Here is a 16991-nt window from a genome sequence, read left to right on the forward strand (position 1 = left end):
GAATTTGCATTTGAAGACATCTGGTCCCATGGTTTTCTGTGTTTAGGAATTTTGCTTGTCAACTCAATCTCCTTACTTATTATAGGTCTGTTCACATTTTATATTAACATCCATGGGAAGTTATATGTTTCTAAAAATATATCCATTTTTTCTAGATTACCCATTGTTCATAGTAGTATCTCATGATTCTTTGTATTTCTTTTTTTAATTAAAAAACACACTAATATACTTGCTGTCTCTTGACTATACAGCTTGAACTTATAATAGTACAGTTAATAAAACATTGAATTATAATGTCCCCAGTTATTTTTTTTTATTCTTTGTGTTTCTGTGGTAGTTAAAATATCTCCTCTTTTAATTCTGCTTTTATTTATTTGAATCTTTATTTTCCTTAGTGATCCTAGCTAAAGATTTGTCCATTTTGTTTATTTTTTCAAAAAGCCACCTGTTCATTTAATTTTTTTCAATTTCAATGATTTAAACTCTGATCTTTGTTTTCTCCCTTCTGCTAAGTTTGGACTTAGTTTCTCCTTTTTCTAGTTATTGGAGGAAGGTGTTAAGTTAGGTTGATTAAGATTTTTCTATTTCCCTAATGTATCTACTTATTACTACAAGCTTTCCTCTCAGAATTGCTTTTGAAGCATCCAGAGATTTTGCTTATGTTGAGTTTTCATTTTCATTTGTTTCAAAATATTTTTTATCTCCTTTTGATTTTTCTTTGACCAATTGGTTGTTCAGGAGTATGTTGTTTAGGTTTGTGTTCTATCCTATAATCAATCCTGGAGAATATTTTAAGTGCACTTATTAGGAATTTGCATGTAGCTGCATGCAATGTTCTATAAATATCTATTTGTTTCATTTCATATCATGTATGTTTCAAATCCAATGTTTTTGCTGGTATTTCCTGGAAATAAAAACTAACAGATTTCATTAGCATTGGGAGCATGCTTCTCTCTTTGTCCTTATGTTACTTGAGAATTAGAACAGCAAAGCAGTTAAAGCACTTTTCTGAGGAAATCACTGATCTGCAAATTGTGCCCATGTCTCCTCCCAAATTCTATCTCTATCCTGTTTGTGATGTGTGCGTTTTATCTTGTGTTCACCCTAAACCTACGGGATTCACACACACACACACACACACACACACACACACACTCACACACACACACAATTAATTAGTCTTCTAATTACACTAATATTAAAAAACAAAAATCGCAATAAAAATAAATAGACATAATTTTTTTTATTCAGCTGATTTTTTAGAAAATCCAAAAGTGAAACTACTTTTTTTACATCCTTCTTGGTGTATAAATTCAGGCACCTCGACCACAGTCAGAGCGTAAGTCTCAGTGGGAGGTCAGAATCAGCTGCTTTCCAAGCTCTGGAAAGGAACCTCCTCTCCATGCAGGGCTCACTGGAGTGATCTGAAGACAGGAGCTGACCTCAAGGAGACAGGTAAGTGAAGAAGGAGAGAAATGGAGTGGACAAAGACAGACTCAAGGACTAAAATAGAAACAAATATTTATGGAAATAGCCATAAGGAACAGTCAGAGGAACAGCAGATTAAGACATGCTAGAACACTACATGAATCTGGCATAGTCACTACTCCAAAACACACACACAAAAACCAGCTCCAAATCTGGGTAAAAGGGAGTAAACTATTCAACAGACAATGAAACAATTTGGCAATCTGTATTATCAAATAAGAATAATCTAGACAAGTCAAGAGACTTTTTTGACAGTGTTATGGAATATGGAATTTATGGAATTGGCACAAAGAGACAGCTGGACACTCTGAGGTTTCAGGAAAAGCCTTTATTCAAAGCAGCGCTGATGCTTCAGGGGACTCTAAGATCCAGATCCTGACAACTTAGACAATGAGATTTTCTCTTTATATATTCCTGAGTTTCTTTTTTTCCTAACTACCAAGCTTCTGTAGTGGACTCTCAACCCCTCACCCCACAATTTGAGAATCAGTTAGAATGGTTAATTTAGATTGTATCCAAATGTCCATCCTAGATGGCGCCAGTGACCTCCCTCTAGTTAAGCTGTTACATCCTCGGTTTATGGCCCCTTATAAATTGGAAGTATTTAGGTAAATAGCTCTTGCAAGACCAGATAATTAAGGAAGGGGCAGTGACTTCAGGAATGTATGTGCATTAGGGACATTGATTAGCTTAGGTCCAGAGTGCAGCTGCTAGTCTCCTACATTCTTTCACAAATGGAGTTAATTACCAGCTAGCAAGAGAGTGCAGTAGAAAGCGGGTTACTGGAACAAATTCAGATTGCTAACCCCAAAAATGTCTTATGCTCCCCATCAACAGGATTATTGAAGTAAGGGAAGGAGGCTCTGGTGATGTGGAAAACAACCCAGCCATAGAGCTGCAAGCATCTCACAGGCCACGAAGAAAGGAACTGTCTTCACAGGAAGGACCAACAAGGTCCTGCTGGAAAGAACAGGTAAAAAGGGAGCGGGATAATCAGGGAACATTTTCCCCTGAGGTTTGCTGACTCTTAGGCAGGATCTATAAGGAAGGGTTGTTGGCTGGGTCACAAGGAGGGTGGGTCAAAGTTCAGAGGACTGGAGAAAGGAGGGAATCTGAGTTAAGGTTTACTTGCACTTGCAAGCAGTTTATTTTGATTGATCAGTGGAGGCAAACAGCTCAGTTCATCTTTATTGAGGCAAAATAATAATTAAATGGTTTGTGTCTGGCCTCATTGTAAGTGAAAAGGGACATGGGTGAGTCTTATCTCTAAGTCATATGGGTCAGGGTGCTTCTCTGCAGTAAGCCATGTGTTGGGGGAAATCCACAAAGTCTAAATTCAAGTTTGATTCTGAAGAACTGACCTGTAGCCTTATTCAAATTAGAGCTTTAATAGGAGAAACTTACATACACGGGCAAAGCAGCTGCTTGCTCCCAGTGGTGGCTGGCAGGCAATAAATCCACACCCTCCAAGGGCAGGGTCTCTTCTCCATAGTGAAAGCATATGGTGGGTATCACATAGGTCACCAGAAAGAACAATGCTCTGTACCTTCCTTAACCTCCTTCCTGGGGACATGACCTTTCTCTGTGGGTGGCATTCCAGCTTTCTGGGTCATCAGCAAACCTGAGGCTACAGAGATTTAAACAGGGACAGAGCGTTAAATAGAGAGTCCAACATGTTCTAGACCCTTTACTGCTGGAGACATATTACACCCTCTTCTTCCCTTCCGGCTTTGTTGACTGGTCTAATAATCAAATTGACATAAAACAGATTGACAGGAGAAAAACAAATATAATTACATATATACAGAAGCCCTCAAAACACATGAAAACTCAAAGGCAGTCAGGCAATCGAGTCTTATACACCATCCTGGGCTAAGCAGAAGGGTGTAGGAGTCTGGAGCTTAAAGGGGGAGGAGGACAGTTCACAGGATGATGAGAAGAGCAATTGTTTGGTGAAAAAATGTTTGCCATGCCATACAGATAAGTCTTTCTGATTAAAAAAAAAATGTTTCACAAAATGATGAGAAAAGGAAATGTTTGGTTAAAAAAATGTTCTCTGTACCAGGCAGATAAAGTCTTTTTTTATATAAAAAGTTATCTCTGGTGACAGCTCTCTTCCTGGTATAGGCCTCCTATGTAAAAAAAAAAAAAAAAAAATGCACTTAAGAGAGAAGTTAAAAGCTTTCTCTGTGAGTCTGCTGGGTCTTAATTTCCTTCATCTTAAAATAGTTCACTTACCAAAGTGCCACATGTATTCTGTATCCCTTCAATATACAGGATTAAGACAACTGTGAGGTTGAGGAAGGATGGCAGAGTGTAGATTCTAAGAGAAGAAATTGAGCTAGAAAGTAGGAAGAGGAAAAAGAGTGGTTGTGGAAGAAACTGGGTTATGGTCAGATTATGAGAGGCCTTAAAGGCAATGGCCAAGTAATGTGATGATATTCTAAACCAATGAAGAGTTTTCAAAATTTTGTAAACAAATGACTTTAATATGAGTTTCAGGATGCAATGTCCACAATGGACCATAATAGGGAGAGAGACAACAGATTCAACAGCTTTTCATACAAATCAGTCAAATAAATAGGGCAAACCAATGCCCAATGTTCAATAAGTATCCTACAGGAACTTATTTAGGGGGAGAAATTAAAACAGGATTCCATGATATAAAAGGTGCCTCCATCACCATTTCCCCCATCAGAAGTGGATGGACACTCCAAAATGACTAGAGCCAGGAAGTTTGGATGAGTTTCTAATTCAATAAGCCATTCTATACCATTAATCCATCAGGTCCAAGAGCATCTCCAATACAAAGGGAATAATAATGTTACTGGGCAGGGACTGGCCTGGATGGCCTGGAGCAGGTCTGCCTCAGGCCAGCCTGTAATGTGTGGGTGCTTGACTTTTTTAGAAAAGATTTCACAGCGAGAGTCCAGGTGATTTTCAGAGGATGCTTATTAAAGCTGGGGGCTGTGAAACACAGGAAGAACTTAGGGTAGAAGAAGCAACAGGAGAGAGCCTAGGCAGTGCAATGTTATAGCTTCCTAAAAACATGAGAAAGAAGTGAGCCAAGGCGGGCTGCTCTTAGCTCACTGGGAAGTCAGAGAAAAGGGGACTCTGAAGATAGGATCTGGGGGAAAGCCCAGGACAAATTGCAACTGCCCTATTCTCTCCTGCTTGCAAGTCTCGTGGGGACCCTTAGAATTTAGAGGGAAGGGGTATGGGCATGCTCTAGAGCAGAGGTTCTCAACCTTCCTAATGCTGCCACCCTTTAATATAGTTCCTCATGTTGTGGTGACCCCCAACCATAAAATTATTTTCATTGCTACTTCATGACTGTAATTTTGCTACTGTTATGAATCGTAATGTAAATATCTGATATGCAGGATGTATTTTCGAATGACCCCTGTGAAAGGTTCGTTCAACCCCCAAAGGGGTCGCGACCCACAGGTTGAGAACCGCTGCTCTAGGGTGAACCCATAGTGAATCTTTGTCCTGAGGACATTTCCTTTCCTTTCCTTTCCTTTCCTTTCCTTTCCTTTCCTTTCCTTTTCTTTCCTTTCCTTTCCTTTCCTTTCCTTTCCTTTCCTTTCCTTTCCTTTCCTTTCCTTTCCTTTCCTCCTTTCTTTCTTTTTTTTGTCCAAGGTCAAGAATCTTAGGGGAGGGTTTCAGCAGAATATTTATCAGCTTTCCAGGTGCATTCTTAATGTGCTGATGCATCAAAATGAAGATATAGCGTAGTTTGGGGTAATTCTTTGGTCTGCTTTACTGTTTTAATTTTATCTTGGGTCTGCCTGGCTTTAATGTGTGTTTTTTTTTGTTTTTGTTTTTTTTGTGTGTGTGTGTCCGGGTTTTTTTTTGTTCCCCTAACTTCATTTGTCCTTGGATTTAGCTGGTACAAATGGCATTAATTGGGTCTCTGTTCTCTATTTCCCAGATGAGGGTGATTTAAGCTCTGTATTCCCTGGTTAGGGAGGGGAGGTATAAACAAACCATTTGCTTTCAAGTTTCCAAGATTGGGGAAGATAAACTCTTGCAATTCATAAGCTAGTTGCTAAGTTGTTCAAATTGTTTGTCCTTTTTTAACTTTCTTGTCTCAGTTTCCCTATCCACTTGCCCAGGAATATTCTTAGCTTCTTACTATCCTGCCACAATAAGATCTAGGATAGAAGGCAGAGATGCAGAGGCAAGTGAAAAAATGTTTAACTTTTTTACTGTGATACTAGAGGCCCAGTGCACAAAACTTTGTGCACTAGGGTGGGGGTGGTGTCCCTCAGCCTGGACTTTGCCCTCTTACAGTCCAGAAGCCCTCAGCTGTTGTCCTACTGATGGCTTAGGCCCGCTTCCCCCTAAGCTGCAATCTGGCCTCCCTCTGCAAGAGGTGACCAGGCTGATCAGGGGAAGGCACCATCATCCTGCCACTGCACAGTTGCCCTCGGTCCTCACAGCTGAGGCTTTGTCCGGAAGGATGTCTGTCTGTCCGGTCTAATTAGAATATTATGTTTTTATAATTATAGATAATTGACATATAACATTGTTAGTTTCTGCTGTACAATATAGGGATTTGACATATTTATGTAACAAAATGATCACCACAATGCCTACTTAATATCCTTCACCACACATAGTTGCAACTTTTTTTTTCTTGTGAAAAGAACTTTTAAGGTTTGACTCTCTTAGCAACTTTGAAATATATAATACAGTATTATCAACTAGAGTCAGCATGCTGTACAATACATCTTCAGGACTCATTCATTTTAGAACTGTAAGCTAGTATCTTTCTACCTCCTTTGCCTATTTGATCCTCACAACTCCCACCCCTGGAAACTACCAGTCTGTTCTCTGTGAGTTTTGTTGTTTTTGTTTCTGTTTGTTTTAATTTTCATATATGAGTGAGATTATATCTGTTCTCTCAGGGACTTACCTCACTTAGCATAATGCCTTCGAGGTCCATCCATGTTGTTTTAAACAGCAAGATTTCCTTCTTTTTTATGGTTGAATAATAGTCCATTTTCTGTATCCGTTAATGTACCAAGGGACACTCAAGTTGTTTTCTTGTATTGGCTATTGTAAATAATACTGTAATGAACATGGGGGTACCGATATTTCTAAGTTAGCATTTTCATTTCCTTCAGATATTTACCCAGAAGTGGGATTGCTGGATAATTCAATTTGTTAGACATTGAAAAAGGCTGACATGGCAAGAGTCTAAAGCAGCTCATGATTAGCACCAGAATCACCAACTCCTAATACACATATTCTCTAACCACCTGATGGAAAGTAGCCTCAAGTTTCTCTCCATCCTACTACCTGCTATTTCTTTCTTGGAACTTAATGCAATCTGAAGTTATTTAGCTTATTCAATTATTTACAAGTTTATGGTCTGCTTACTCTCACAAAGCGCAGGGATCTAACCTATCTTGTTCAGTTATCCTACAGCACGGTCCTAGAGCATTCCCCACCTTGCTGACATACCTCAAAAAATATGTGTGGAATAAAGGCTGGAATTTTAAACATATCTTTGCTTACCCTCAGATCCATAGTACTAATATGATCTATTTTGTTTAGAGGCATATCATCATGACGGGTACAAGAGAACAGAGATAGTCAACATAGAGAAGGTCCCTAGATTTATCAGGATGAAAATGTTGGAGTGGTCTTCTGGACTGGGAAACTAGAGTATGAGTATCAGGTGTATGGAGAATGTTTCTTTAAAAGATGAGAGCAGAAATGAGAAAAGAAAATAAGTGGACAGGATACATTCATTGGTTCATTTTATAAACAAACATTTATTGATCCAGAAGGGCCTCTTTTTTTTCTTTAGAAATCTGGCAATTAAGGATATATAAAGAAGATAAAAACTTATGGAGGAGTCAGGATCCAATCTGTATTTTCTGCATTGCCTCTTCCTTCTTCCTACTACCCCTTTATCTACTTCTTCATTTACACAACCCCAGCACCTGCTCTGAGGCCCACAAGACTACAGAGAGTGGCTTATTGCCTTTGGAAACTATCAGAACAAGTGCCTGTTACATAGATCTTAGATAAACACACTATTATATGTATTTATCTTAGAGAATTCTATATAATGAAAGGGTAATATGCAAATTGACTCTAACCGGGAATGACCAGTCACTATGATGCACATTGGTCAGTGTGCTTCCACAGGGGGAGCTCTGCTCAGCCACAAGCCAGGCTGAGGACTGCAAGCATAGCCACGGTTGTGGGAGCTTCTCCCACCTCTTCTGCAGCATTAAGGATTTCCAACTAAAGGCTTAGGTCCACTCCCTGTGGGCCTAAATTTTTAGTTGGGCATCCCCTGACTGCTACCTGGCTGCCAGAGGGATGTCTGACTGCTGGCTTAGGCCTTATTCCCCAGGGAGCAGGCCTAAGCCAGCAGGTGGATAGCCCCCGAGGGGTCCCAGACTGTGAGAGGTCACAGGCTGGGCTGAGGGACCTCCCTGCCCTCGGAATGCACAGATTTTCATTTACTGGGCCTCTAGTAAGTCAATAAAAAGAGAAAGCACAGTCTTAAACAAGGATGGAATTCTGTGACTGATATTAGATCCTTACTGGAACTGACAGTTGACTTTTTATGTGACAGCAAAGGATTTCTTCCTACTGTAGCTGAGGGTGGGGAGGAAGTATACTATATAATATATTCTGTAAGTGTAAAAGTAACTTCCTCCTGAGGAAAATATTAGTGTCTTCTGGAACTACCTACATCTAGCAAAGGCCTTTTCATTATTCTTCAGCAGAGGTCATCTGCGTAGTCTCCACAACTACCAGGGGCTCAGTCCTTAGGAAGGGCTACATATATGAATTGATTTCCACATTGCACTCTCTCTAGTCAACATAAAATCTAATTTGTTCCAGTGTGCTTGGTGATATAAAGTGGTGTCCATTAGGATAAAATTTGGAGCTTCCAAATCACTACTGGATCATCTTTTTCCTTGGGGACATAGCAAAGGTCTACCAGCTACCTCAAGAGAAGATCTTGAAGGATGCCTTTGGACCCATCCAACTCTTACACAGTGCCCAGAGAGCTTATTCATACACAGTGCAGAGTGAGAAGAGACTGACAGTGTAAGGACACCCACACTGACTCCCCAGCTTCCCATGCCAGGCTGTCCAGTGGAGATCATTATCATGAAGTCTACCTTCCTCCCTATATGTCTGCCTATGCCCTTAAAGTGACAGCTCTGAAAATTCTAGCTCAAAAGGTTTAGTCCTAAGTCTTAGAAGTAAAAGGCAGCTGCAACTTCTGTCCTAATTTTTTTATAAATATTTTTATTGATTACAAAGAGGAAGGGAGAGGGAAAAAGAAACATCAATGATGAGAGAGAATCATTGATTGGCTATCTCCTGCATGCTCCCTACTGGGGATTGAGCCCATATCTTGGGCATATGTTGTGAACTAGAATCAAACTATGACCTCCTGGTTCATATGTCAAAGCTCAACCACTGAGCAATACCAGCCAGCTGTCCTATCTTTTTGGTCCTTCTTAACCTAGTTGGTAGTCAATGGCTGTGGGAATTTAAAGGCTGGAGAGGCCTTTCTTGGGTCTCAACTTCTCACATGTCCTAGAGAAAAGAGTCTCCCCATTTTTAGACAATAAGAAAAAAAAGCAGGGCTTGCTAAAACATTAGCAGAAAACAGAAATAGCATCTCCCTTAACTTTCAGTCTATACCAACATGATAAAAGTCACTTTTCCTGAATGCAGCAATCTCCATGGCTAATATTTCTTATTAACTCATTGCAGAATTACCAGGAGATGGAAAACTAGCTCAGAAAATTAACCTGCAGAATCGGGGTCCTTGGCTGCAACTGTGGCATGAAGTTTCAAGTTAAAGTTCAAAGGAAGCAGACAAGGCCTTAATTCAGGCCATTCTGTCTTGATCTTTTATTTTATTCCCAATACAAGCTTTCCAATCCTTATCATAACTTGACATTAAAATCCAAAATCTAGTATTTATGCTCCCTACAGAGGCTGGTCTGCCATTTCACTTTCAATATTCATGGTCTCCTGGAGATTGGCAAGGACCATTCTATTTTGGGAATTTCTGTTTTTCCTACATTTCCATTCCCAGTCCTATAGAATCCTCTGGTCCTCGGGCCTTACTCATCCCATTCAATCACCCTTTGTCCCTTTTTCTGATGTTTTCTGAGAAACACTTGCCATTCTCCTGGTTACTTTGGTTTCAAAGCCAATCTTAAATAGAAATCATCTCAGCAAATTCACCTCTATTCACTGAAAAGAGATGGAGGCACAAAATTAATTTAATGTCTTGAATAGCCAAGATACTATTTTTTTAGCCACCTAAACCTCAAGTCCCTTATACCAGTTCAACATTGAAATGGGGGTGATAAAATATAGATTGAAGTTTATTTGTATTCCCAGATAGCCATACCTACTTGGTTCAATGGGATATACTTCTTAGAGCCATAGTGATCTGTTAATTACTTTCTGTACTCTACCCTTTTACACTGAAAAACTCCCTGAAACAAAATCTGAATACTCATGCATTATAAATTCTTTGTTTAGCTATTCTAGGTCTCCAAAAACCACTTCTTTCTCCAGATTTTCCTAAATTGTGAGACATTCTGTGATCCCTAGGAGAATGAGACTCTCCCAGGGCTTCCTGTGGCAACTGCCTTAAAGTTCTTCTTCCCTTCAATGGGATTTACCTCACCGAGTCCCACATCACACTGAGAACTGAGATTGTGGTTCCATCTGGGGACTTTAGAAAGATTAATAGATAGAAGGAGTTAATATTTATTGAGCCCTTACAAAAGGAAAAACACTGGAAAAAGTACTTTATGTTTTGTAACTTGGCACACAGATGAGGGTAACTCCATGATTCAAGCCAGTATAATGCCCTAAGAATGCTACAGTGAGGGTTATAGGAAGGAGAAAGAAAATGGTTCTCGATATGTAGTGGTAGAAAGCTTACCAAAATTATGCCCTGGAGTTACGGACAAAGCAAAACTTACAAATTGGTGGTATATATAAGTAAACTTCCAAGGAAAGCATTAAAAGTGCCTCCTGGTTTCTTCTTGCTGCTTTTGATAACATTTGAGAGGAGAAAAATAATTTGAAGAAAGAATTATTGAAGACAAAAAACAAAGCCTCAGAATTATGAACTTTCTCAGGCTCCCTCTAAAGGAAAAATACAACAGAATTAAGAGATTCACTATGATAAATATCTCCTGGATATAACTATACAGTCTTTTGCTAAAACCTCAAAAAGATCAAAAGGTAATCATTGTTTTTTTTTCTTTATTGATTAAGGTATTACATATGTGTTTTTATCCCCCCATTGCCACCACTCCCTCCCCACCCCCGCTCATGCCCTCACCCCCCTGCTGTCTGTGTCCATTAGTTAGGCTTATATGCCTGCATACAAGTGCTTTGGTTGATCTCTCCTGGTTACTCCCACCCTCCTTCTGAGGTTTGATGGTCTCATCAATGATTCTCTGTCTCTGGATCTGTTTTTGTTCATCAGTTTATGTTGTTCATTATAAAGGGTAGTCATATTAATCCATTATGAGAATCTTTACCTTTTAATAGGAGAGTTTAATCCATTTACATGAAAGCAAATACTATGAAAGAAGGACTTATTTCTGCCATTTTGTTTTGCTTTTTTATGTCATATCTTTTTTCTTCCTCGATTCTTCTATTACAGCCTTCTTAGTTTTTTAAATGAAATATCATTTTGATTTCTTTTTAATTTCCTTTTCTGTATATTTTTTACTTATTTTAGTATTATTTGCCCTGGGGTTTACATATTAACCTCTTAACCTTATAATAATCTACTTTGAATTAACACTGCATTAGCTTTCTTAGGTATACAAAAATTCTGATGCTACACTGCTCCATCCCTCCCCTTTTGTATTGTTGTGCCAAAAATTACATCTTTATAAATGATGTGCCCACTTAATATAGATTTATAATTATTGTTTTATGCATTTGTCTTTTCAATCAAATTGAAAAGAAAGGGGAGTCACAAACCAAAAATACAGTAATATTGGCTTATAAATAGTTACCTTTACGTGTGTTATGTCTTCAGATGGCTTCTAATTACTACCTAATGTCCATTTATTTCAACCAGAAGGACTCCCTTTAGCACATTCTGTAGGATATAGCTATTAAGTATGGAGTCCATTAGCATTTGCTTACCTGGGAAAGTCTTCATTTCTCCTTCATTTTTGAATGATAGCTTTGCCTGATATAGGATTATTGGCTAACAGTCTTTTTCTTTCAGTACTTTAAATATGCCATTTCGCTGCCTTTTGGCCTCTATGATTTCTGCTGACAAATCTGCTTTTTTTTTTCTTTTGAGGTTTTTCCCTTGTACATGACAAGTCACATCTATTCTGCTGCTTTCAAAATTCTCTTTTGTCTCTCCTTGTTTCAAAAGTTTTATTATAATGTTAGTCAGTGTGGATTTGATGTGTTTCTTCTTGCTAGAGTTCACTGACCTTCTTGAATGTGTAGATTCATGTATTCTATCAAATTACTAGAGGCCTGGTGCACAAAAATTTGTGCACTTGGGGGGGAGGGGGGTCCCTCAGCCTGGCCTGGGCCCTCTCGCAGTCTGGGACCCCTCGGGAGATAACAACCTGCTGGCTTAGGCCTGCTCCCGGGTGGCAGAGGGCAGGCCCAATCCCTAGGTGCAGCCCCTGGTCGGGCTCAGAGCAGGGCCGATTGGAGAGTTGGGGCACTGCCCCTTGTCATGCACAGAGCAGGGCGGATCAGGAGGTTGCGATGCCACCCCTAGTCATGCTCAGGGTAGGGCCAATTAGGGTGTTGGGGCACCGCCCCCTGTCACACTCAAGGCAGGGTCGATGGGGAGGTTGCGGCGCCACCCCTTGTCATGCACAGAGCAGGGCCCATCAGGGGGTTGGGGTGCTGCCCCCTGTCACGCACAGAGCAGGGCCCATCAGGGGGGTTGGGGCTCCGTACCCTGTCACGCAAAGAGCAGGGTCAATCAGGGGGTTGGGGAGCCCCACCCCCCCGGTCACGCACAGAGCAGGGCCCATCAGGGGGTTGGGGAGCTCCCCCCTGTCACTCACAGAGTAGGGCCGATAGGGGAGTTGGGGCGCCACCACTGTCACACTCAGGGCAGGGCTGATGGGGAGGTTATGGCTCTACCCCATCACACACAGAGCAGGGCCCATGGCGGGGGGGTGGTTGGGGCGCCACCCTCTATTACCCACAGAGCAGGGCCGATCAGGGGGTTGAGGAGCTCCCCCCTATCAGGCACAGAGCAGGGCTGATCAGGGGGTTGGGCCGCCTTCCCCTGTCACCAACAGAGCAGGGTGGATAGGGAGGTTGTGGCCCCGCCCCCTGTCACACACAGAGCCGAAGGGCGATCAGGGGGTTTGGGCGCTGCCCCCTGTCATGCTGATCCCGGTGCTGGGAGGCATATTACCCTTTTACTATATAGGATAGAGGCATGGTGCATGGGTGGGGGCCATCTGGTTTGACCTGAAGGGTGTCCTGTATCAGGATGGGGGTCCCCACTGGGGTGCCTGGCCAGCCTGGGTGAGGGGATGATGGCTGTTTGCAGCTGGTCACACACACTTTAGGGTGGAGGTCCTCACTGGGGTGCCTGGCCAGTCTGGGTGAGGGGCTGAGGGCTGTTTTCAGGCTGGCGGGTGACTGAAGCTCCCAACTGCTCCTTTTTTTCTTTTTCTTTTTTATTCTGGGCCAGCTTTAGCTCTGGCTCCAGCTCTGAGGCCTCTGTTGCTGAAAGCAGGTATCTGGTTTGTTTGGGTTCTATAACCAAAACACTGTATCAACTCCAGCTCTGAGATCCCTGGCTGAAAGCAGGTTTCTGGGGTTTTGTTTAGCTTCTATATTTGTAACAATGTTTCAAACTGCAAGCTCAGATGCCGGCAAGGCAGGCAGGGAACGTTGCAAGCCTCTGTCACTGAAGCAAGCAAGCCTCATGTTCGCTTTAAGCTGCCTGGCTGCTGGCCGCCATCTTAGCTGGCAGTTAATTTGCATACCACCCTGATTAGCCAATGGGAAGGGTAGCGGATGTACGCTAATTACCATGTTTCTCTTTTATTAGATAGGATGACTTTTTGGCCATGGTTTCTTTTTTTATTGTTTTATTGCTTAAAGTATTACAAAGAGTATTACATATGTCTCCTTTTTTTCCCCCGCTCTTGACAATCCCCTGGCCTCCCCTACCCCCCAGTGTCTTATGTCCATTGGTTATGCTTATATGCATTCATACAAGTCCTTCAGTTGATCTCTTACCCTCCCTCCTGCCCCCCAACCCTCCCCGGCCTTCCTGTTATAGTTGGACAGTTTGTTCGAGGCAGCTCTGCCTCTGTATCTATTTTTGTTCATAAGTTTATAATGGTCTTTATTATCCATGAATGAGTGAGATCATGTGGTATTTTTCCTTCATTGGCTGGCTTATTTCACTTAGCATAATGCTCTCCAGTTCCATCCATGCTGTTGCAAATGGTAAGAGTTCCTTCTTTTTTACAGCAGCATAGTATTCCATCGTGTAGATGTACCACTGTTTTGTAATCCATTCATCTATCTACTGATGGGCACTTAGGCTGTTTCCAGATTGTGCTGCTATGAACATAGGGGTGCACATATCCTTTCTGATTGGTGTTTCTGGTTTCCTGGGATATATTCCTAGAAGTGGGATCACAGGGTCAAATGGGAGTTCCATTTTTAGTTTTTTGAGGAAACTCCATACTGTCTTCCATAGTTGCTGCACCAGTCTGTATTCCCACCAGCAGTGCACGAGTGTTCCTTTTTCTCCACATCCTCTCCAGCACTTGTCGTTTGTTGATTTGTTGATGATAGCCATTCTGACAGGTGTGAGATGGTACCTCATTGTTGTTTTGATTTGCATCTCTCGGATGATTAGAGACATGTTTTCATATGTCTCTTGGCTTTCTGAATGTCCTCTTTTGAAAGGCGTCTATTTAGGTCATTTGCCCATTTTTTCATTGGATTGTTTATCTTCCTTTTGTTAAGTTGTATGAGTTCCCTATAAATGTTGCAAATTAAACCCTTATCAGTGATAACATTGGCAAATATGTTCTCCCATTCAGTGGGCTTTCTTATTGTTTTGTTGATGGTTTCTTTTGCTGTGCAGAAGCTTTTTATTTTGATGTAGTCCCATTTGTTTATTTTCTCTTTAGTTTCCAATGCCCTAGGAGCTGTATCAGTGAAGAAATTGCTTTGGCATATGTCTGAGATTTTGTTGCCTTTGGATACTTCTAATATTTTTAAGGTTTCCTGTCATATATTTAAGTTCTTTATCCATTTTGAGTTTATTTTTGTGTATGGTGTAAGTTGGGGTCTAGTTTCATTTTCTTGCATGTATCTGTCCAATTTTCCCAACAGCATTTATTGAAGAAACTATCTTGACTCCATTGTATGTTCTTGCCTCCTTTGTCAAATATCAATTGAGCATATTGGTTAGGGCTAATTTCTGGGCTCTCTATTCTATTCCATTGATCTCTATTTCTCTCTTCTTCTCACTTCCTCTCTGAAAATCAATAAAATACATTTTTTAAAAAATAAATGTGAGAGTAATCCTCTTTTTTCAGGCCCTTGGGAGCATAACCACTCTCGAGGGAGCACTGAGATATTCTTTTCCTGCATGTCATCAGTTTGGCTCAAATAAGCTTTTATAAAAATTTTCTACAAATTTGGACGTTTCTACATTGACATGTTGAAATTCTTCATTTCAGTTATTGTAATTTTTAAATTCAAAATTTGTTTGGTCCTCTTTTTTCTTCCTGAGTGATTCATGATTTTAATAAGCCAGAATCCCTTTGACCTACTGCTTTACTATTTCTCAGAAGTAACCATTACTCTTTCAGTTATTTTTTCTGATGATTAACACCATATTTCTCAATAATATTCTTCTACTATCGTTTCTTAATTAATCCATTTTATTTTTTATTATTGACACTATTACAGATATACCCCCTTGTATACCTCCACTTTGCCCACCTCCACCCATCCCCTGCCCCCCTCCACAGGTCTTCCTCACTTTATTGTCTGTGTCCATGGGCTATGTGTATATGCATATATGTTCTTTTGTTAATTTCTTCTGGTCATTCCCCCACCTGCCACCCCTCTCCCCTCTGAGATCTGTCAGTCTTTTCCATGTATCCATGCCTCTGGTCCTATTCTGTTTGTCAGTTTATTTTGTTCATAAGTGAGATCACGTGATATTTGTCTTTCTCTGACTGGCTTATTTTGTTTAGAATAAAAATTTCTAGATCAATCCATGCTGTCACAAGGGATACGAATTCCTCCTTTTTTATTTTTTATTTATTTTTTATTTTTTAAAATTCTTTTTTAGTTAAGGTATTACAAATGTGTCTTTATCCCCCCCATTAACCTCCCCCCCGCCCCCCCACACTCATGTTCTCATCCCCCTGTTGTCCATGTCCATTGGTTTGGCTTATATGCATGCATACAAGTCCTTTGGTTGATCTCTTCCCCTTACCCCCTCCCTTCCTTACTTTCCCTCTGGGGAGTGATAGTCTGATCGCTGTTTCTCTGCCTTTGGATCTGTCCCTGTTTATCAGTCCATGTTGTTCTCTATAATCCACAAATGAGTGATATTATGTGGTATTTATCTTTCTCTGACTGGCTTATTTCACTTAGCATAATGCTCTCCAGTTCCATCCAGGCTGTTGCAAAAGGCAAGAGTTCCTTCTTTTTTACCGCAGCATTGTGTAGATGTACCAAAGTTTTCTAATCCATTCATCTGCTGATGGGCACTTAGGCTGTTTCCAGATCTTAGCTATGGTGAATTGTGCTGTTATGAACATAGGGGTGCACATATCCTTTCTGATTGGTGTTTCTGGTTTCTTGGGATATATTCCTAGAAGTGGGATCACAGGGTCAAATGGGAGTTCCATTTTTAGTTTTTTGAGGAAGCTCCATACTGTTCTCCACAGTGGCTGCACTCCCACCAGCAGTGCAGAAGGGTTCCTTTTTCTCCACATCCTCTCCAACACTTGTTTTTTGTTGATGTGTTGATAATAGCCATTCTGACAGGTGTGAGATGATAACGCATTGTCATTTTGATTTGCATCTCTTGGATGATTAGTGACTTTGAGCATGTTTTCATATGTCTTTTGGCCTTCTGTATGTCCTCTTTCGAAAAGTGTCTATCTAGGTCCCTTGCCCATTTTTTGATTGGATTGTTTATCTTGTTATTGTTAAGTTTCATGAGTTCCTTGTAAATGTTGGAGATTAAACCCTTATCAGTGATATCATTGGCAAATATGTTCTCCCATGTAGTGGGTCTTCTTGTTGTTTTGTTGATGGTTTCCTTTGCTGTGCAAAAGCTTTTTATTTTGATGTAGTCCCATTTGTTTATTTTCTCTTTAGTTTCCATTGCCCTAGGAGCATTATCAGAGAAGAAATTCTTTTGGCATATGTTTGCGATTTCACTGCCTGTGGATTCCTCTAGTATTTTTATGGTTTCCCGTCTTATGTTT

General features: G+C 40.6%; 1 protein-coding gene across 1 annotated transcript in view; it reads left to right on the forward strand.

Moving 5' to 3' along the window:
* The first annotated feature begins 1298 nt into the window (after nucleotides 1-1298).
* LOC139017242 (interferon-induced very large GTPase 1-like) overlaps nucleotides 1299-16991 on the forward strand; it is a 38538-nt gene continuing 22845 nt past the window's right edge. Inside the window, exons 1-2 of the mRNA XM_070425392.1 lie at nucleotides 1299-1455; nucleotides 2326-2461. The gene's annotated coding sequence lies outside the window, so the exon portion shown is untranslated. The remainder of the gene's footprint in view (nucleotides 1456-2325; nucleotides 2462-16991) is intronic.

Source organism: Myotis yumanensis, unplaced genomic scaffold, assembly GCF_028538775.1.
Source record: "Myotis yumanensis isolate MYYU_CA2020_CCGP unplaced genomic scaffold, mMyoYum1.0.hap1 SCAF_10, whole genome shotgun sequence".
Taxonomy (NCBI): Eukaryota; Metazoa; Chordata; class Mammalia; order Chiroptera; family Vespertilionidae; genus Myotis; species Myotis yumanensis.